The sequence below is a fragment of the Anomaloglossus baeobatrachus genome, chromosome 5, assembly GCF_048569485.1.
Source record: "Anomaloglossus baeobatrachus isolate aAnoBae1 chromosome 5, aAnoBae1.hap1, whole genome shotgun sequence".
Taxonomy (NCBI): Eukaryota; Metazoa; Chordata; class Amphibia; order Anura; family Aromobatidae; genus Anomaloglossus; species Anomaloglossus baeobatrachus.
In genome coordinates, this window is record NC_134357.1 from 145349640 (window position 1) to 145373113 (window position 23474).

Here is a 23474-nt window from a genome sequence, read left to right on the forward strand (position 1 = left end):
AGATAAAGTCAGTCCATAAGAAGTATTGGACGTGCTGAACAAGGTGAATCAAGTCTTAGAGGATCATCCATCAGATCATCTGATCATTTCAGGTAAGAAAATGGATTTTATCTCTTCATATGTTAAGCAAAGTAAAATTCAGTTCACTTATTCAGATATTTCTAATGTGGAAGAGCTTTGGTTACACTTTTATGAGGAGTGTGAACTTGAGAATTCACGTATAGAATGTGCAAGGTCTTTTAATAGAGAGAAACAGAAAATCAGAAATGTGTGTCATTTAGTCTATGAATTTCACAAGTTAATCGTAGAAAAATGTAAAAATTGTCAGGAAAGTCAGTGATAGAGAAATCCAAAGACTGCTTAGAACCTGAAATGTCAGTCAGTGATATTGTGAATTCTCACTGTAATGTTGCAAATGAAAAGTCAGATTTAGACTGTAATTTTGCAAATCAGAATCTTGATAATGGCAGCAGACATGTGCTGTGTATTCAAGGTGACTTTCAGGATACTGGGAAAGAAGCAGGAAATGACGTAGAAAAGCCAGAAGGGGGAGGAGCCAGAGTGGGAGACGTGCAGAGAGAAAATGGCGACGATCTGTTTCTAAAAATAGAACAGACTAAGTTAGGAATTAAACTTAGAAAGAATCTATTGGACATATGCAAATTAATTCCCGCATATAATCCTAAAATACATGTTTGCAGAAATTCAGAGATATTTGAAAGCTCCGTTGAGAAATTAAATTTAACCAATAGTGAGAAGACTCAGGTATTTGATATGTGGATACCTCAGCATTTCTTTAGACAATTGGCATTAAAAAAGACTTCTGACAATGAGACATTTGATTGTTCAAATGATAACGATATCATAAGGCTGAAAAATCTCATTTTCTGTGCAAGGAATGAAGCGAATCCAGATTGAGATATTAAAGGAATTACAAATTGAACAGAATGAAAGTACGTTCTCATTTATGTCCGTTTTTGAACGTTTATATAGGGCGGTCATTCCAAATGTCAGATTAAAATCTTTAAATTTCCTTATGAATGTGGAAATTAATTTCCTTGATGATACAACCTGTACGGTGGCATTAAGTAAAAAGTCCCTATTTGAATGTACGACATTTATCGATTTTGTTAGAAATCACCAAAGTCAATCAAAACAGAAACTAATTAATTCTGAAAAACCAACACGAAAAAGGGAGAGATTCTGTGAAAAGCCAACAGTGTCTCCCAGATCCAGATATTTTTGTGACAGGATGTATGAAATTCGCAGGAAATTGCATACGTGTTACAAACCATACAATCCATCCCAATTATTGTCATCTAAAAATCTTTTTCCACAGGAAAAACCTTTTGTTTCCCTTGTCTTCAGTGAAGGGATTGGTCACAGGGTCAGATATTGATGATCCCAGACAAATGATGAGTAAAAGCTTTGAAAGACAGAAACAGGTGTCTTGTGCAGATTCTCTCCCCGGGTTAGAATTTGACAGCCAGCAACAGCTGGGTGGTCTTTCAGAGAGAGACATTCTTTCTCATTTAAGAGAAAAACTTGAGTTACAAAATAATTTCAGAGATTCCTACAAGTTGAAAATGAATCTAATAGATCGAATCTTTGAAGAAAAATTTAGGTTTGGTCTTCAGCTAAATAAAGTGGATTTCTGGGTAAATTAATTGTATTATTTGATAAATATGATTATTCATATACAGTGAATCTATGCATATATATATATATATACATATATATATATTAAAAGTAGTGATAGTAAATCAAGGTCATATTTTCATTTAGTTAAATGATAGTTTAATGTTATTATTCATATACAGAGATCAAATTATTAATTTATAATATTTAAAATGTAATAATAAGAGAAAGTAACTGATTCTAAGTGTTTCATTTTTTATTAATAAATATGATAATAATTTTATTCTTTTATTTCCCTCAGAATTTGTCAGTAAAGCAGATTAATGAAGTATTAACTTTTTATTTATACATTTGTTCTTGTCCTCAATCAGGTAACATATATCTTATTGTGTAAGGTTAATCGCGAAAGCATGATTAATAATAATTATTATTTTCTCAGGTACCAATTGCCAGAGAACCATTAGTGTAACGTTTCTTTTATGAATATATATATCTTCTTTAGAGTTATTAGAAATGTAATCTGAGTTCTGGAATGAAGTAAAACTGCTTGCTGTTTTGGAATGGTGTTCTTTGCACGTAACCAAAGCATGTTACACTTGAATTACTAAAGCTAATAATAATAAATGTCTGTCGTATGGTCAAATGTACAGTATGTGACTATCAAAGGTACCTATTTCTCATGAGTATATGTAATAAATTTATTCGTATACTTCAAGAAGTTTTGAGATGCGCATAGAGAAGTTGAAAATCAATAACAGGGATTTATGTCTGTCAATGTTTCTATGTGGATTTATGTTAAAGAACCATGACAGTCTTGTGTGTATAGATGTGTCTATGAATGATTGATTGTTTGAGCAGCTGCCGATGTCAAGTACTTGGATAAGAGGTCTTTGAAATTTCCAAAGAAAAAAAAAAAGGGGAATTTTTGTTTTAACTTCGAGGTTATAATATGTATGTATATTATTAGAATAAATAAGTTATAGTACATAAGTATAAATAATGAATTTATACCGAATATATCTTATTCTTAGACATATTTCTTTAATAAGGATCCTAGCATAGCTATACTAAAGGTTTATTCCGAAGAATTACATTCTAGAATAAGGTTTTAACGTTTTGATTTTTATACAGGTATGTGTTAGTTACTCTTTTTACTGATACACAGATTGGTAATCATTTTTCTTTTTAAATATGAAAGTGATATTTATAATATGGTCTTGAAGATATACAACATAAATTTTAATTTAATTTAATCTTGACATATTAATTTTTATAACATCATATTTGATGACATTAAAAGGAAAAGGTTTGGTCTCAATCACACATTTATATTTGATAAATATAAGTTTACAGGATACTTTAATAATTGATATTTCAAGTACAAAGGAAGAATTGGGAATAAAAAAAAATATATTTGAAGTATATCATAATGCATTTATATACTAAGAGGAGAGTATTATTTGCAAAGTTACATGACTTAATTATTTTTATAGGTTACTGACATGATAGGTATGGAAATCCTATAAGATACTGGTAATATTAAGGTTATGTATTATTAAAGACATAAGTGTTATATACATAGAAGGCCTTATTTTTATTTACATTTTTATTTTTATTCAGATTTTCATTTTTCCTTTTATTCCTATTTTTTTATATTAATTATTTTTATTTAATATTCAAATTTTTAATCAACATTTTAATTCTACAATTTTTATTTTTCCTTCAAATTTTTAAATATTGAAGTGTTTTCTCAATTGAGATATTTAGTTAAGTAATATCTAATATAAGAATATTACTTTATTAAATATGAATCATATTAAAAGGGAAAGTTCCACTTTTTGGAAGAAAAATAGGAATTACTACTTACCGGTAATGATGTTTCCAGGAGCCAACATGACAGCACGGTAGGAGTTGCTCCTTTGACCTTTACAGGGACAGGAAACGCAAGAGGTTAAAAGCCCCTCCCCATCCCCCTTTCCTCAGTGATTTTTAAAGTACCACACCAGGATGGGAGATAACACCATTTTATTAATGCAGAACGTACAACACACGGTACATAATCAGACGGGAGGGAAATAAGCGTGCTGTCATGTTGGCTCCTGGAAACATCATTACCGGTAAGTAGTAATTCCTATTTTCCAGGACGCCACATGACAGCACGGTAGGAGAATGCCAAAGTAATCCCTATGAGGGGGGGACCACAGCCTGCAAAGCCCTTCTACTGAACAACATGTGCTGATCGTTGAGAAGGCCCAGTTTATAATGCTTACAAAACGTGTGGGGACCCGACCACGTTGCCGTATGACAAATCAGATCCAAGGAAACCCCCGCCCTCTCCGCCCAAGAAGTGGACAGAGCCCTGGCGGATTGGGCCCCAATGCGAGTTGGGAGGTCCCGACCCGCGGACTGGTAAGTAGCTGAAACAGCGGACCTAACCCACCGAGACAGTTGTCGTAGACACACTCTTCCCTCGGCACTTTCCCGCAATTTGCACCAAGAGGGCAGAATCTATGCACCAGCTCTGGTAGCCTCTAATATGCCAGAACTGCTCGTCTGACGTCCAAGAGCGAAGGAGCTCAGTCTGTTGGGAGTGAGAATAAATGAGGTAGACAGCTTACACTACAGCGACCAGAGAAAGCGAGACATGCCCGAAAATGGGTTAATGAACATTCTGAACACCGCAACTATAGAATAGAAGTTAAAGTCCTTAACAGCCTATCAAGGAATGAATAAACCCCAGCCCGATAGAATGACCACCGGCTAGATCAAGAATAAACTCGTCCGAGCTTAATAAACCAGGTCAGTACGGACATCAGTTCTCCTAGGTTCAAACGATTACCCCTGGTCACAGACCAGCCCACCGTACCACCAGAGTTCATATCCTGGCTCCAGAAGCCCAAGATGACAAGGCATAAACTACTGGACCTCGAGTAATGAGAAGGACCATCATGAAACTAAAGACATGAAGAGGTGGAGTCCGGAAGGCACGTCGTCCGATATTAGCAAGCCAAGTACATCATCCAACCACTTGAAGGAAGCATTGTTCCCAAGATGCAGATGCCAAGGACAGCGGGGTATGGAATCTGGATGGGAGGAAAGCGTCCCAGAATGTAGGTGGCCAACCTCATAGATACACTGTATACAGTATACATATTGGAATTTAAAGAAGTGGTTTGCCATGTCCGTGGCAGCAAACACAGGAGACTAGCGTTGCCCTGAGCTGGTGGAAAGAAACCACTACCACCTGGGTAGACTACCCAACCAGAAATGCACTATACTCCATTAGCATGTAAGTACCACTATATCGGACACTAGCGTAAACATACCACACAGTCTTCCATAGTGACTAGGGAACATCCTCCAGAGGAGTGAGGGCCTCCAATAATCACAGAGTGATAGTTCATTTGACAGTGGTGAGACCCTGGAAGTTTTCTCGTGAGAACAGCGAGCCTATGAGGGAGACTATGGAGTTCCCTGCCACAAGAGGCTGGAAAACCTCACAGGTTATTTACGAGATTCTGGATGTTGAACAACGACCAAAAAACCAGTCCAATTGCCAACAAAGGACCCGTCACAGTAAAACGGGTTATTACCATGATCGGCTACATTCAGTTCTTACCACCATAGGATGAACTCGATAAACATTTCTCTTTAGTCATAAGTTATAAATGAAGACCAGAGCTAAGCAATTAAGCACCGCTGAATACTACTGATTAGAAAGGAAGGACCGTAGCTGAACTCAGATTCCAGGTCTGAGCCATAATAAGGAGAAAACTAGGCCAACTCAAACATGGCTGCCTATCACGGCTAAGCCAAGTGCCGTTCCAGAAGTGTGAGGCCCCTCTAACCAAAGCCGATGCTAGAGACCCGAGATGCGAAATATGCAACCCGAAGCGCAAGGGACGAGGCCACTGCAAGGCCAAAGGCGCAGAGGCGCAAGGCCCAAGGTGCAGAGGCACAGAAGCGCAAGGCGCAGAGGCGCAAGGCCCAATGCCAGACGCGCAAGGCCAGAACAGGAAGCGCAAGGCGTAAGTCCGGAAACGCAAGGCCAGAGGCGCAAGGCACAAGGCCAGAGGCCAGAGGCGCAAGGCAGAGGCACAAGGCATAATGCCAGAGGCACAAGGCGCAATGCCAGACACGCAAGGCCGGAACATGAAGCGCAAGGCGCAAGCCCCAAGGCGCAAGGCACAATGCCAGAGGCGCAAGGCACAATGCCAGTGGCGCAAGGCCAGTGGTGCAATGCCAGAGGCGCAAGGCCAGAGGCGCAAGGCCAGAGGCGCAAGGCGCAATGCCAGAGGTGCAAGGCCAGAGGCACAAGGCGCAATGCCATAGGCACAAGGCCAGAGGCACAAGGCACAATGCCAGACGCACAATGCCAGAAGCATGAAGCGTAATACGCAAGCCCGGAGGCACAAGACCGGAGGCACAAGGTACAATCCCAGAGGAACAAGGCACAAGCCCAGAGGCACAAGGCACAAGCCCAGAGGCACAAGGCACAAGCTCAGAGGCACAAGGCACAAGCCCAGAGGCACCAGGCACAAGCCCAGAGGCACAAGTCCAGAGGCACAAGGCACAAGCCCAGAGGCACAAGGCACAAGCCCAGAGGCACAAGCCTTGAGGCACAAGGCACAAGTCCAGAGGCACAAGCCCAGAGGCACAAGGCACAAGCCCAGAGGCACAAGGCACAAGCCCAGAGGCACCAGGCACAAGCCCAGAGGCACAAGTCCAGAGACACAAGGTACAAGCCCAGAGGCACACGCCTAGAGACACAAGGCACAAGCCCAGAGGCACAAGCCTAGAGACACAAGGCACAAGCCCAGAGGCACAAGCCTAGAGACACAAGGCACAAGCCCAGAGGCACAAGCCTAGAGACACAAGGCACAAGCCCAGAGGCACAAGCCTAGAGACACAAGGCACAAGCCCAGAGGCACAAGCCTAGAGACACAAGGCACAAGCCCAGAGGCACAAGCCTAGAGACACAAGGCAGAAGCCCAGAGGCACAAGCCTAGAGACACAAGGCACAAGCCCAGAGGCACAAGCCTAGAGGCACAAGGCACAAGCCCAGAGGCACAAGCCTAGAGGCACAAGGCACAAGCCCAGAGGCACAAGCCTAGAGACACAAGGCACAAGCTCAGAGGCACAAGCCCAGAGACACAAGGCACAAGCCTAGAGGCACAAGCCTAAAGGCACAAGCCTAGAGGCACAAGCCTAGAGGCACAAGGCAGAAGCCCAGAGGCACAAGCCTAGAGGTACAAGGCCCAAGCCCAGAGGCCCAAGGCACAAGCCCAGAGGCCCAAAAGCCAGTGAAGCCAAGCCATGAATGGCAAGGCTGAAAAACAGTAAGACCAGCCGTCAAGCAGTGAGGCCTTGACAGTCCCAAGGTGTCAAGCTAGCGTGTGGTCAGAGCTGTGTGGCGTGTGGGCCGAGGCCAAAGCCATGAGGCGCGATGTCGGAGCCCCAAGTTGTGAGGTATGAGCCAGGAGGCGCGAGGCCGGAGCCAGGAGGCGCGAGCCTGGAGCCAAGAGGCCGGAGCCAGGAGGCCGGAGCAGTGAGGCGTTAGCCAGAGTCATCACGAGGCCAGAACCCTGAGGCACGAGGCCAGAGTTGTGAGGCCCGATCAGAGCTACCCCTAAGAGTGTAATTCACCTGTGAACTTCAGGATACACCTACTGCATGAGTGGTATCCTAAATGCCAAATTAGTCACACCTGAACCAATTGCCTTCCAGCTGAACCTCAGGGTGAGTTAAGTTCCAAATGCGAGATAATGTGTTGTATCCACAATTTTCCCCCCTATAGAAGGAGTAAATCAGACAGAACCTGGTCTGGAGAGATAATAGTGGAATCAAATGTGTTATTAAACCATAACAGGAGGATCCACATAAGGTTCCATCAACAGGTAAATTCTGAACTTAACATGAGGTCTGCTGATCCCAGTAAAACATGAGGCAGCACCTCACCATGAAGCATAATCTACTTAGAAAGTTCCAAGGTTAAATTTCTAATTTTAGTGCAGGACTCTGACAGATGTGAATGACAGACTGCGCACTTTTTTATTCTGGCCGACTTCCTCTGAACTTTTTTAGGGATAGTGCCGGTGCCTGCCGTGGAAGAATCCTAAACGGAAGGGGAGACTGAATCAGGCTCTACCCACACCACTACAGGTCAGATTCCTGACGCACCTGCACTTACGTGACCCTGGGACTCGTCAGGGGGGCTAGCATCAGACCTGTCACCTTCATCCATTGTAATAAGCAGTGAGCAGGTCGTTATACAGAAACACACAGAATGCATATTTCCCCGTTCCCAAGGTTTGATACCTGTTTGGGCGACGACAGGGCCCGTTCCCGCCTCCAGTGTTCCGACCCGGATCACACGCCGCCTTCCTGGGCGCCGCCATATTCCGACCAGGAATGTGGAAGACTTTGCGCTGCACATGCATCAGCGTGCGTGTCAGGCTGGAACGCATGGCGTGCGCACACCCGGAAGTGCCACATGGCCGCGGCAGACAGCGGGATGCCGAGAGCCCTCACCTGAGGGAAGCGGCTTTTGCCGGGAACTCCTGTTCCACCGGCCGGCTGAGGGACCTCACCTTTAGAGGTGTCGGCCAGGGGCTGCTTGACAGGCCGGAAGGAGAGAGCAAGCCCCACCGATCCGCCTGGACCCCGTACATCCCGACGGTAAGACTTGCGTCCGTCCTGTACAGGGACAGGAAAAACACTGAGGAAAGGGGGATGGGGAGGGGCTTTTAACCTCTTGCGTTTCCTGTCCCTGTAAAGGTCAAAGGAGCAACTCCTACCGTGCTGTCATGTGGCGTCCTGGAAAGAATACTTTCTTCATCAATATATACAATTATTTACTTCCTAGTAATACATTATTTTTATATTACCAAAACAGAGGAAGGGGGTGACCCCGCTCACCTGTACCCGAGATCAAATCCAGACCGTGCACTGAAAGAAAGAGGTAGGCAGACCTCAGCATCAGCATGAATAGAGTAGAAATCCAGCAATCTGGTCCAAAATAGGTTAAAAATAGGTTCTTTCTTTATTTCATGTTCAAGTTAAAAAAATTTTCCATCATGAATTCATAGGAATAAACGTGAGAGGACGCGTTTCGAACAGAGTTTGTTCTTAGTCTGTCTCTAGTAAATGGACACTGACAGAGTGATTAAAAAGACATGAAACCGGACATAGAATCTGAAAAGACTGCACAGGTTCAAGGTGATTAATTGGAGTAGTTCGACTCCCATGGGAAATAAGTGGTCATATCAATACACATACAACATATCTTTCTTTAAATTCATACCCAGGGGAGTTCTAGTGTCCATTGTAAAAATCCACTTGATTTCCTTGCGACAAAGAATATCTTTAAGATTACCACCTCTTTTTGGTAGACACACTTTTTCAATTTCATTAACCTGCAGTGAATCCATGTTGCCCGCATGCACATTGAGAAAGTGCTGCGATGCTCCAGATAATCCTCTAGTAGTTGCATTATTTGTATCATATATATGTTCAGACAGCCTTTTTCTCAATGTGCGTGTCGTGCTGCCTATATACTGCAGATGACATTTAACACATGAAATCAAATAAATAACATTGCTAGTACCACAATTAATCATTGAATTTATAAAAAAAAAATTTTCCATTAGAAAATGATGTAAAATTATTGGTACTAACCATGTATTTACAAAGCCCACAGGTTTTGTGGCCACATTTATAAGATCCCACTGTTGACAGCCAATTGCCCGCAGTACATACATCTGTTTTTTTCGCAGATTTTTTATTTTTATTTTGGGACATTTTATTTTTATGGTCACTTGGTGAAATTAAAGCCCCCAGTGTTGTATTTCTTTTTGACACAAATTTAACCCCTACATCAAGGATTTTAAATAGAGTCTCATCTGCTGTCAAAATAGGAAGGTATTTTTTTATTATTCCTACTATTTGATGGTAATTTTTGCTATATCTGGTGGAAAACACTAGGGGCAAAAGGCTGTCAGACCCAGAATGGAGATTATTTGTGTCTTTGTTTTTATTTTTAAATTGGAGATAATCCGAACGTTCCCTCTGGTGAGTTTTGATCTTTGCTCTTTCTAGAGTGTTTTTTGAATAACCCCGTGCTAAAAATCTTTTGTCAACCAACTCAAATTCTTTTTCCAAGGTTTCCTGGTTACTGCAACACCTTTTGGCTCTGATATATTCGCCAGTGGGTATATTCTCTATTACATGCCTGGGGTGGCAACTGTTGGCATGCAATAGAGAATTGCCCGCAGACGGTTTGCGATATAATCTGCAATCAACAGACCCCCTATTGCTATTGCCTGTGAGGGTCATGTCCAGGAAATTAATTTCGCTTTTTTCATGTAAGTGGGTGAAGGATAAATTATAAGGATTATTGGCGATATACAAGAAGAAATCTGTGGCCATATCATCAGTGCCCCACCAGATCATGAGTATATCGTCAATAAATCTCAGATAGATAACAATATCTGAAAAAAATGGATTTGAAAAATTAAAAATAAACTCCTCCTCCCACCAAAACATGAAAATATTTGCGAGCGAGGGTGAAAACCTAGCGCCCATAGAGCATCCTTGTTGCTGCAGATAATAATCGCCCAGGAAAGAAAAATAGTTGTTGTTTAATAGGAAAGTGGTGACCTCAAGAATATAATTTTGTAAGTCAGGGGCATATTCAGAATATCTCTCCATTTGTTTTTGTTTTTTCAAAGCCAATATGGCCAAATAGTGGGGAATGGATGTATATAATGTTTGCACATCACAAGAAATCCAACTAAAATCACTCCGCTACTGTATATGGGAGAGAATATTCAGGACATGCTTACTGTCCTGGATATAGCTTGGGGACGCTTTGGCTAAAAACTGCAGGTGATCGTCAAGCCACTCAGAGAGGTGTTCGGTTATAGATCCAATACCTGAAATAATCGGTCTAAATTTAGGTGGAAATGAGTCTTTATGGGACTTAGGTAAGGCATGCAATAAGGATGTGAGTGGACATGTGGGATAGAAAAATTCATTCTGTTTGCTTGTAATTAACCCTAAATGGGCCCCCTCATCTAGCAATTTTTCTAAGGATTTTTTTACATCATTGATAGGATCAGATTTCAATTTTTTGTAGATATTACTATCATTAAGCATACATAACAATTCTTTTTCATAGAGTCCCACATCAAGGATCACCACTGATTTCCCCCCCCCCCCCCCTTGTCAGAATTTCTGACAACAATGTTCTCATTGTCCATTAACGATTTCAATGCGTTTTTTTCTTGTTTATTCAGATTTTGAGGGATAGGTTTATTGTTGTTATATAATTTAGTGAGATCCTTTTCAACCAAATTCTGAAAATCATCCATCTGAGTACATCTGGATTGGACCGGGTAAAATTTAGGATTTGGAATTTTTTTCACAATAGTGTCATATGGATTTGTAAGTTTGCAGGCTTCATCAGATAAATCTCTTAGATTTTGCAAAGTCATTTGTTCTTGAAAAGAGGACAAGATGGAAATGTCCTGAGTGACAGGTTGAGACAAATGTTGTTGTTCTTGGTGAAAAAAATGTTTTTTTCACTGTAAGCTTACGTATAAATTTATTCACATCCAAGATTGTGTCAAATAAATTAAACTTCGCGTTTGGAACAAAATTGAGCCCTTTTTCTAATAGCCTAATTTCTGGACTGGTAAGGATGCATGCAGACATATTAATGACTGAGGAAAAACCGCATTTCTCTAGATCTTCTTGCCCCTGGTATAATGACCGTGCTGATACTTGCTTGTTTTTGGCTTGTTTACGCCCTGCTCTCCTGGTTTTTTCGGGAGTTTTTTGGAACAGCAGTATAGTTTTTTGCACCTCCTGTTGAGAGGGGTTCAGAATCTATATCGGAAAAGTCCGTGTTACCATCTGTTGATTCAGGTTCTGTAGATGAAAAGTTTTACTTTGTTGGAGTTATGTTTTTTATTTTTCAAAATAGACTTTAGAAAATTCTATGAACATGGTCCAAAGTGGTGCCAATTGTACACCCTATTGCTTTCATAGTCCTTGGTATCACGTTTAAACTTTCCTTCTTTGAATACGGTAATAGAATCCTCCAACTTCATAAGATTGTCATTAATCTGCTCCTTAAGAGTTCTATATGAGTCCAAACTTGAATATTTTGCCAATGAAGCTTCCATATCTCTGACTTTTTTTTTTCCAGATCACTGAGTTTAATATCTTCCTGTTCAATGATAAGACGTATTAATTTAGCGGAACATTCAGACAAAATCAGATCCCATTGTATAATAAATTCTGGGTTGAAATCAGTGGTGGGTCTTTTCTTGAGGCGTAGACCCCGAGGTATCATTTGTTTATCCAGGTATGCTTGCAAAGTTTTTTTTTTTTGTCCCACCAAGTGCGAATACGCGCTGAAAGGATTTTTTCCAAGTCCCACATTAATTTATTCAATTCCACCTGGTCTTCAGTAAGGGTGGCAATGTTATTACATGAAAAAATCCTAGCTGCTTTGTCCAGTCGTCTCTGATCATTTACAATAAAAAATTCATCCATTGGTGATTTATCGTTAATGATCTCCATAATTGCGTTCAATATATAGGTATTCCACAAGTGTCAGGGTAAAAATAATTCACTTTACAGTATAAAGGTCCACACAATTTTGATACCCAAGGAGACACTGGGAATATATGCTAATTCCTTCGCATATTATATGGGCAGGGAGCTGGGGTACTAAGCCAGACTAATAAGTACCAAAACAGAGGAAGGGGGTGACCCCGCTCACCTGTACCCGAGATCAAATCCAGACCGTGCACGGAAAGAAAGAGGTAGGCAGACCTCAGCATCAGCATGAATAGAGTAGAAATCCAGCAATCTGGTCCAAAATAGGTTAAAAATAGGTTCTTTCTTTATTTCATGTTCAAGTTAAAAAAAATTTCCATCATGAATTCATAGGAATAAACGTGAGAGGACGCGTTTCGAACAGAGTTTGTTCTTAGTCTGTCTCTAGTAAATGGACACTGACAGAGTGATAAAAAGAATCCTGTGGGCTTTGTAAATACATGGTTAGTACCAATAATTTTACATCATTTTCTAATGGAATTTTTTTTTTTTATAAATTCAATGATTAATTGTGGTACTAGCAATGTTATTTATTTGATTTCATGCGTTAAATGTCATCTGCAGTATATAGGCAGCACGACACGCACATTGAGAAAAAGGCTGTCTGAACATATATATGATACAAATAATGCAACTACTAGAGGATTATCTGGAGCATCGCAGCACTTTCTCAATGTGCATGCGGGCAACATGGATTCGCTGCAGGTTAATGAAATTGAAAGTGTCTACCAAAAAGAGGTGGTAATCTTAAAGATATTCTTTGTCGCAAGGAAATCAAGTGGATTTTTACAATGGACACTAGAACTCGCCTGGGTATGAATTTAAAGAAAGATATGTTGTATGTGTATTGATATGACCACTTATTTCCCATGGGAGTCGAACTACTCCAATTAATCACCTTGAACCTGTGCAGTCTTTTCAGATTCTATGTCCGGTTTCATGTCTTTTTAATCACTCTGTCAGTGTCCATTTACTAGAGACAGACTAAGAACAAACTCTGTTCGAAACGCGTCCTCTCACGTTTATTCCTATGAATTCATGATGGAAACATTTTTTAACTTGAACATGAAATAAAGAAAGAACCTATTTTTAACCTATTTTGGACCAGATTGCTGGATTTCTACTCTATTATTTTTATATTAGTATGTTAACACAATAAGGACGAAATATTTCTTATAGTTACACATTTTCTTATATAGTAGGTTATTTAATAAATAATAGACAAATCAAATAAATTAAATTAGAGTAATAAAGATGGAAGATCGAGGTACATCTAGGTTTACCTTCCTATATTTACAAATAATGTTTTATATTATATTTTTAATCAATAATAATAATACCCATTATAAATTGTGTTTTGATGGAGTCATCCAGTCTTTCCTAAAAGGTTATTTGCTTTGGTTTATAATTTACACATGATCAAACTAAATAAGCTACATTGTTGCCTTTCATATTTATAATATGATACATGTTATAGGTACACATTATATTACTTCATATTTTATATTACATTTTGGTTACATTCAACACATTGCCACCTGTGGGTTTGGAAGGGTAATACACCAATGACAAAAAAGGTTATTACATGAGAATACTATTGTCTATACCATTATGCAGTATTTTATCATTCTAAGTATAAATTATATTAATACTTCTACGATAATAATAATGACATGGTATTATAGTATTAGAGTTATGATACGCTGTGACATTTATTAGTGATAGTTATTGCCATATTTGGTATCTAGATTAGGGAATGAATCAGTCTTCAATCAAGATTACAGAAGATAAAAAGACTTTATAATTTTTCTAAAGCTAAAAGGGATTCTGCAAAAAGGTCCAAAAGGTAACGTCTCAAATAAGACTGTGTTACATACAAAATACTTACCGCATTTGCACCTCAGAAACACAGTGATCCTATGGTTCCAGGATGGACAATGACACATGGTCTGTGCCTTAAGATCTCACTACAGTTACTAAGAAGAGCAATGGCATGTTAAAGTTAACCCCTATCGTGCTGACCAAGAACGTCTTAACATCTGTTCCAGGATTTGACAACAGGCAGCGCGGAGGATAAAGGTGACTAATGTAAATTACACTGCACAGACATCAAAGACTTATGCTATTCTTCTACACTCATGAACTGTGGTTTATCAATATTGGCTATGGACTTTGTAATAAAGAATAAAGTTTATGGACTTGATCTAACGATGATAAACGCAATACGGGACTGTATTAAATTGGTAACCATTAATCTGTTATCAAAGGATTTATTTCTAAAAGACTGTGTTTATGCCGGATTACATTGGAGATAAGAAGACATCAACCCAGAGGACATCATATGGTGACCGGATTTGTTTTGCATTTCTTTTTAGGTCTAGCGAAGTATAATTATATATTTTTATATGATTAATCAGTCACGGCCTACCATAACATGAATCCACATTATTATATTATTGAACTTACAACATGAATAATAATCAATTTGCATTATTCATCATTATTATTGATATTAATCCATTATCGCCAAATAAGGAAAGAATATTTGTTATTTTAATGATGTATTAATTAATTTTCGGGGTTAATTTACCCGCTTCAAGGGGGAATTGTAAAAACATTAAAATTAATACATCTAGTTATCAAACATTTTATAGTAGGACATATATGTTCACAGTTCTGTTTATGTTGGAGGGCATAGTTTATTGATAAAGTTCTTATAAGGAATAAATATTAAAATATCCATATTGAATATACATAAGTGCTGACATGGAAGGATATATATATATATCTAGAAGCTTCTAGAGATTACTGCTGGACGCATGTCACATGGTGTAATTTCCCTATATGGTTTGAACAGTTGTCATATAACACACGATGGAGGGGGCTATTGCTGCTCCTGCACGTCGCCTACTGCCAGAAGCTTTCCAAGCTGCAAAATGAACACATGCTGTCCAGCCTACGGTATATCACCCCTGCCTTGCCATTCAGAATCCAAGGAGAGATGGATGAAGATTTTCTATTGATCAGTATGGACTAATTGAACTCTTTTCCGTAAGCTAATGAAGTATATTATTTTTCCTTTCTGTAACTGAACCCTGGCAACCATTGTAAAAAATAAATGTATTTTATCTATTTAAATTTTTGAAGTTCTTTCTTTCATGCGCTTTTACGTATTTGAAGAAAAATATATTTAAGAGTATATTTTTAACAGCTATTAACATGTCATTTTGTCCATGCAAAACTCATGGAGACATGTCTGTTTCTCTGGAGTCACCAATGCAAAATGCCAATGTAAGTGTATGGGAAGGGGTTCCTGACATATAGGTATGTCATGGTGATCGCATGGGGATCAGGAGCTTTGCTTGAGCAATTGATCGCAGTGACCTCAGCTTACATGACAGCCAAGAGCTGTGCCTGCACCGTCCCAGGATGGTTAACCCCCTAAATGCTGCAATCAATAGCAATCCCATCATTTAGGGGCTGGGAGATGGACACCGCACCTTCTAGCAAGAGATCGGTACCCCACGGATGTGATCACAGGGACCGTATCATTGGCATGGAAACCCAGTCATTATGACGACCTCTGCCACCCAGCTACACAAAGCCTCTGAGATCATGCTAGGAGTTTTGTAAGTGCAGCACTGACAGGTGCATTGCAATAAATTATACCAGTGATCAGAGCAATAAACGTTTTTACTTTGTCCCTATATGGGACATTTAACTTTTAATATCTATATATACCAAAATACTATACCAAAAACAAAAATATACAAAAAAGTACCCACATTTAGAATCACGTCCATAGTAACCAGATCTATAAAATTGCTCACTAGCTTTCCACGTGTCCCTACTTTTTACCTGTTACCTAAAATACATAAAAAATTGCCGTCAACCCACCAGGGCATCTGATTGTGTCTGGCATAGAAGGCCACTGTGATCCAATTTGCAAATTTATTAATCACTATTTAAAACCCGTAGTTGAGTGCCTACCCTCCTATGTCAAAGACACAACAGACTTCCTAAATCGGGTTCAGGACATCTTTTTGGAAGAGGACATGTTAATGGCCAGTGCCGTCGTGAAGTCGCTCTATACCTGTATCAGACATGAAGACGGTCTGGAAGCTGTCCGTTTCTTCCTCAGATCCATCGGTCTGGATGGTGGTCTCAATGATCTCATTATCGAGCTGCTCAGCTTTGCCCTGACACACAACTTTTTCGTGTTTAAGGATGTTTTTTTATTTACAGCGATGCGGCACTGTGATGGGCGCGGCCTGCGCGCCCTCTTATGCCAAGCTTTTCCTAGGTTACTGGGAAAGGTTGATGCTTTCATTTTCTGGGAGGGCACAACTGAGCACCTCCCCACATTCATGGGACAATAGAACAATTCTTTAAATATCAAATAAATTTATACATGAAGCAAGGCTAATTTAGATTTCCAGGACATTAAAATTATGGTTGATGATGAATAATACATCAAGACTGATGTGTTTCGGAAAGACATATCAGTCAATTCCCCCTTATACGCATCATCAGGACATAATACATCAACTATACGTGCCATCCCAACCGGAAAGTTACTACGTATGAAACTGATCTGCTCTTCTACTACCACCTTTGAATCTCAGTCGTCTGATCTCCGGTGCAGGTTTAGAGCTTGGGGGTACAGTAACAAATGCATTAAGAAAGATTATCTTCCAGCCAAAAATACCCCTAGGAACCAATTGCTCAAATACGTACCACGTTGGACTGCCATGACACACAAGTACGTTTTATTGGTACTGTTATGGACAAGATTATGAGTATATAGGAGTATATATGGAGATATCCATAAAGAACAGGATTTAAGATGGTGTTTGAACTGTACCACACATATATCTCTTGGCATAAAACTCAGACAGACAGTCTGGGCTATTCATGTGACAAGTGAATCATGCTGACATTGCTTAATATAAATGAGGAAGCAAGCACCTTACAGTAAATTGTATATCACAGAATAAGCTGTTCTACTTTATCCAATAGGAGACGTGTTACGTATTCTTGGCACCTAGCCAATAAATCCGGTTAAATATTTGTACAACTTCCGGAATAAATCAGTCTTACTTTCTATTCATATCTGAGTACGTCTCTAGTGTGAGTGAAAGAAAGTGGTATGCATGCTACCACGAGTGACTCTTAAACTGTCTGCAGTCCAAATTATGAGGGATGCATGACTGAATGGCATCAACCTAAATTAAGGCTTTATCAGTACCTTCAATCAAGACTGGGACACCATGAGGGGCATCCTGGGCAAACATTGGCCCATAATTCAAACTGATCCTTTCCTGGCAGGGACTTTGCCTAGAGTGCCCCTAATGACGGCTAGGAACCTCGGAGATTTTCTTGTCAGAAGCCTCTACATTCCACCTCGGACCAATTTTTTATGTTCGAGATGTCCTAACCGGGGTTGCTTCACATATGAGCATTGACCAATTTGGCCTTTGCAAACATATTACGGAGCACGACCTTCTGCTCATATGACGGCAAGAAAACGTTCTCAATCCAACACTATATATGCTGCGGGACAACTCATGTGGTGTACTATGCCACCTGTCTGTGTAACATGATCTATGTGGGCCTCATCTCCCGTGAGCTCCGAGTGCCAAGGGAGCACGTCGTCCGGGACAAAGCAGCAGCTGAAACTGTAACACTGTTCAAGACCCTCCCACGCCACTTCAAGGCTTATTTCAACTGCTCCAACCCCAAATACCTCCAGATTAGACGGCTTGACCTAATATAAGGTGGCATTAGCAGGAGGAACTAAAGGCCCCGTCACACTAAGCAACATCGCTAGCAACATCGCTGCTAACGAACAACTTTTGTGACGTAGCAGCGATGTTGCTAGTGATGTCGCTGTGTGTGACATCCAGCAACAACCTGGCCCCTGCTGTGAGGTCATTGGTTGTTGCTGAATGTCCTGGGCCATTTTTTAGTTGTTGCTGTCCTGCTGTAAAGCACAGATCGCTTTGTGTGACAGCGAGACAGCAACAACTAAATGTGCAGGCAGCAGGAGCCGGCTTCTGCGGAGGCTGGTAACCACAGTAAACATCGGGTAACCAAGAAGCCCTGTCCTTGGTTACCCGATATTTACCTTTGTTACCAGCCTCCGCCGCTCTCCCTGTCAGTGCCGGCTCCTGCTCTGTGCACATGTAGCTGCAGGACACATCGGGTTAATTAACCCGATGTGTGCTGTAACTAGGAGAGCAAGGAGCCAGCGCTAAGCGGTGTGCGCTGCTCCCTGCTCTGTGCAGCTGCACCCTGTACTCTATACCCTATATATGTACCCTGTGCAGCTGCACCCGGTGTGCGCTGCTCCCTGCTCTGTGCACATTTAGCTGCAGCACACAACGGGTAATTAACCCGATGTGTGCTGTAACTAGGAGAGCAGGGAGCCAGCGCTCAGTGTGCACTGCTCCCTGCTCTCTGCACGTGTAGCTGCGTGCGCTGGTAACCAAGGTAAATATCGGGTTGGTTACCCGATATTTACCTTAGTTACCAAGCGCAGCATCTTCCACGCGGCGCTGGGGGCTGGTCACTGGTTGCTGGTGAGCTCACCAGCAACTCGTGTAGCCACGCTCCAGCGATCCCTGCCAGGTCAGGTTGCTGGTGGGATCGCTGGAGCGTCGCAGTGTGACATCTCACCAGCAACCTCCTAGCAACTTACCAGCGATCCCTATCGTTGTTGGGATCGCTGGTAAGTTGTTTAGTGTGACTGGACCTTTAAGGAAAACCCTCACCCAGCATGAAGCCAAATGAATAATATCTTTGAACACACTTGTCATGCATCTAAATGAAATAGTCAGCTTTGCTCCATTTTTATAGCCATTCATATTGCATTTCAGCCCCTCCCTCCCACATTTTTCCCCTCACCCAAATTGGATCTCTTCTCAACCTGACCATGTATTAATAATACTTTTTTGCAAGAATATGTTCATATGACATGAAATATTAAGGGATGGTTCTCCCATTGCTTCACTTTTTAATTGTTTTTACCTTTACTTCTCAGTTAACCACATGTGGTGATTTTTGTATTTCCCTTTTAATGTGCCTTTTCTTTCTTTTTTTTATCTATATCAGGTCTTTTTAACAATTGATTCACATTCTGACATTTTGATGGCTTTTCCCCTTCTATCTCCTCTGGAAGCATCCTCCTGATTGATTAACAGACAGACATCTTGATACCGTTAGGTGTCTCAGTGGTTGCCTATAAAGATTTCCCTATGTATTTATAACACTTAAATTAACAGATCTCCTCATAACCATGAGTACCATAATTGCAGATAAGTGCGGGTCTTGGGGGAATGGATGAGTCCGGATCACAATGATTCATGGCTTTCAGCTCTGTTGGTAATGTGGCGCCCTGAGGCTCCAGTCGCCACAGAGGTACTGCACCTCAGCCAGAGGTGTGGTATCCCATTCCCGGGTAAGGAGGAGGTCACAAGTCGTTGCACACATACACAGACAAACACTCTTAATTTAGGGACACTCCACTAGGCCGTGGTTAAGGCGAGTTGCACCTTTAGGGAAAGCACAGGCCCAAAAGCCAGTCTGGAGGTGGGGTTTAGTTAGTGGGAGCAGACTCTAGAACATGAGGCAGTCAGGAAGTGGACGTGGAGGAGAAAGGTCCTGGGGTTGGGAGCTGGAGCAGCTCATCCCATCTGAGCGCCAGAATACAGAAGGAAAGAAAGGAGTAGAAGAAGAAGGGGTCCTAGAGCCACAGGAAGTGAGAGATCCACCAGTGGGCTCGCATCCACAGCCGATGTACCGGTGTGGAGGGACTTGGCCACAAAGGGGACCGGCCTCTCAACTAGTGGTGAACTACAAGGCTCAGCTAGCAAACCGGAGGCTGAGGTTACTTCAAGTACTGAAGCCACATCCACACACATCCAGTGAAAAGGTGACCACATAGGACTAAGGGACAAGGCAGGAAAGCCACTGACAAAAGGGATCCATGGACACCGGTCCAGGGCTCTGTGTGTGAGGCGCAGGGCAGGCAGGAGAGGCCAGCGCAGGGAGATGACCAGGGAAGGAACACAGTCGGGTGTACCGGGTTGTGCCTCCAAACTATCCGAGGATCAGCTGGGGCCCATCACAGCAGGACCCAGCACTCCGAGGGCAGGCTCTGACTAGTCGTGGTAACCTGGAACTATTCTCTGTGAGCAAAGACATTGTGACTGCATTCCTCTGTTGCCCAGTTATTTCCTGCGCCTCTGGCCCTGCACCCCACCATTGCATCTCAACACCATAGACTATCACATGTCGACAGCCCTGGGGTTCAACTCTACCTGTGGAGAGCTATTCCAATTCTACTGCATCACCACCGACCCCAAGGGAACTGAATAGCAGCGGTGGCCATACCTCCCAACTTTTCAAGAAAGGAAAGAGGGTATAAAGTATGTGGCGCGCGCAGCGCGCCGCGGCAAATTTTGACCACGCCCCTAGCCACACCCATTTGGCAGTAAGTTTTAAGTGTTTTTATTGTACAGAGAAGCTTTTTCCTGCATTTTTTAAGCTCCACATAGAAACCTCCAGAGACCCCCCCCCACCCCCTGAAAACCGCAGAATTCAGCGGCGTCTTTTCATGGAATCACATCCACTTTACTTGGACAATTAAACACAGCAGAATTGATGTGCAAAAAAACAGCAGAAAAAAATGCAGCATTCACACTACATGAGAATATGGACTAATTGTCCAAGCAAAGTGGATGAGACGTCCTGAAACCTCCGCCCCGGGTGCGTGGAAAGACGCCGCTGAACTGTGCAGATTTGGTGTTTCTTTCTTTATAAGCTTCAGGATTCACATCTGCAACAAACATGTATCAAATAAGGGGGACAATGTATAAAAAATACCGCAAACACGCAATAATCAGAGAACATTGTTATTGCACTCGTGGCGCGGACACCTGCAGAAAAAATGCAGCATTTACGCTATGTGTGAACACGGCCTCAGTGATCCATTTTTATTACATTTTTTATGGGTTTTAATAAAGAAAAATAATACATTGCGCCTTATTTTTCCCGCCATTTACCGATCCCCATAAATAATCTGATCGCTGTGTTGTTCAGGTCATTACGATTACAGGGACACCAAATATGTCCATGTTATTTGCTGATTTGTGATGTTTATTATTTTATAAAAAAGTGTAATAAAATTACATTATTCTATTTTTTTTCTTATTTTTAATAACTTTATTAGAAGAAAAAAAAATCCTCTTTTCCTCTCCCTCTAGAATACAGGACATAGGACACAGCTACATTGTACAGAGCAGCATCTCTGTGTAATCTGCTGTGTAAGAGGCTGCATTGTAGGTTCATTTATGTGAAATCCTCCCTCTGACATCATCAATCCTAGTGGCTCAACAGCTTGAGCAGCTAGGAAAGTCAGGAGGCTGCTAGATACAAGTTTTGAACGTTGCTGGTTTGAATCCAAGATGGTGAAGATACAAATACAATTTTTTATTTTTTTATTTTTTTCCTCATTTCTTTATAGTGGTTTTATGGGAATAAATTAATCTGACTTTTTCACCTACATTGAGATACAGTATTTATCTAATCTATCTATCTATCTCTATCCCTCTATCTATCTATGATTCTATCTCTCTATCTATGATTCCATCTATGATTCTATCTATGATTCTATCTCTATCTATCTATTATCTGTTGTGTATCTATATATCCCTCTATCATCCATCCCTCTATCATCCATCCCTCTATCATCCATCCATCCCTCCCTCTATCCCTCCATTCATCCCTCCATTCATCCCTCTATCATCCATCCATCCCTGCCTCTATCCCTCCATTCATCCCTCTATCATCCATGCATCCATCCCTCCCTCTATCCCTCCATTCATCCCTTCATTCATCCCTCTATCATCCATCCATCCATCCCTGCCTCTATCCCTCCATTCATCCCTCTATCATCCATGCATCCATCCCTCCCTCTATCCCTCCATTCATCCCTTCATTCATCCCTCTATCATCCATCCATCCCTCCCTCTATCCCTCCATTCATCCCACCATTCATCCCTCTATTATCCATCCATCCATCCCTGCCTCTATCCCTCCATTCATCCCTCTATCCCTCCATTCATCCCTCTATCCCTCCATTCATCCCTCCATTCATCCCTCTATCCCTCCATTCATCCCTCCATCATCCATCCCTCCCTCTATCCCTCCATTCATCCCTCTATCCCTCCATTCATCCCTCCATTCATCCCTCTATCCCTCCATTCATCCCTCTATCCCTCCATTCATCCCTCCATTCATCCCTCTATCCCTCCATTCATCCCTCCATTCATCCCTCTATCATCCATCCCTCCCTCTATCCCTCCATTCATCCCTCTATCCCTCCATTCATCCCTCCATTCATCCCTCCCTCTATCCCTCCATTCATCCCTCCATTCATCCCTCTATCATCCATCCATCCGTCTATCCCTCCATTCATCCCTCCCTCTATCCCTCCATTCATCCCTCTATCATCCATCCATCCCTGCCTCTATCCCTCCATTCATCCCTCCCTGTATCCCTCCATCCATCTTTGAAGCTGCATAACCTACTTCTGGTGTCTACCTGCAGTATAGAGGTTAAGATAATAAAATCTTCCTATTGCTTTCAATAGAGGCAGTAGCTCAGTGGTAAAGCTGCTGCCTTTGAAACAATGAACTCACAGCGCCAAGAGTTTGAGTCCCGGCCGCCCCGAAAATCCAGAGCTGATGATAATTTAATTTATTCACTCCACTGAGGGGAGGAGCCGGGACATCAGCTGTGAGCCGCGGGATTGCGGGACAGCCCTGATAAATCGTGCAAGTCCCGCAGAATCCGGGACGGTTGGGAGGTATGGCGGTGGCATCTATCTTGCCGCATACCAGGTGGCGTCACAAACTCATCTACCCTTGTAAATAACATTCCCCATTTGAAAACAACACTGCCGGGGTCACGGAGCTGGGCCTTGCCCCCGTGGTATCCACTCCGGATAGAGCCGGCTCGGTAACTATTGCCCCCAGGCCCCGGTGGGCGTGTCAGTAATAGTAAGGGTCTGTGTGCACGTGTGCTCTTTTTCTTGCTTTTTGGTTGCTTTTTAAACTGCACTGTCAATGACAAAATGCATGCGTTTTGCTTCCCGAGCAAAGTCTATGAGAAGTCAGAATTTCCATCTGCACTTTGCTTTTTGTTTA